Source organism: Gallinula chloropus, assembly GCF_964237585.1.
Source record: "Gallinula chloropus genome assembly, chromosome: 6".
Classification (NCBI taxonomy): domain Eukaryota; kingdom Metazoa; phylum Chordata; class Aves; order Gruiformes; family Rallidae; genus Gallinula; species Gallinula chloropus.
The window spans coordinates 886,046-886,369 of record NC_140091.1 but is presented as its reverse complement, the minus strand read 5'-3'; positions in this window follow the sequence as shown (position 1 = coordinate 886,369).

Below are 324 nucleotides of genomic sequence, written 5' to 3'. Positions count from 1 at the left end.
CGCCAGCGGCGGCCCCGCGGCTGGCGGGGCCCCGCCGGGCAGGCTGGCCGCAGCCCGAGGGTCAGCAGGCTCAGAGCCGCGGCGGCCAGGCCCGGCTCGTCGGCATCCCCCGCCGGAAAAGCCCCGAGCCCGCCCGCCCGCGGGGACCCGCTCAACGGCCCGGCGCCGCCGCCATCTTGGCCGGCTGCTCCCGCGAGAGGCGAGGCAGGGGGCGGTATCGCGAGACTTGGGGCGGGGCCGCGGTGAAGGCGGTAACCGCGCTCGGCTGGGCTCGGCACGGCTCGGCTGGGCTCGGCTGGGCTCGGCTCGGCTCGGCACGGGTCG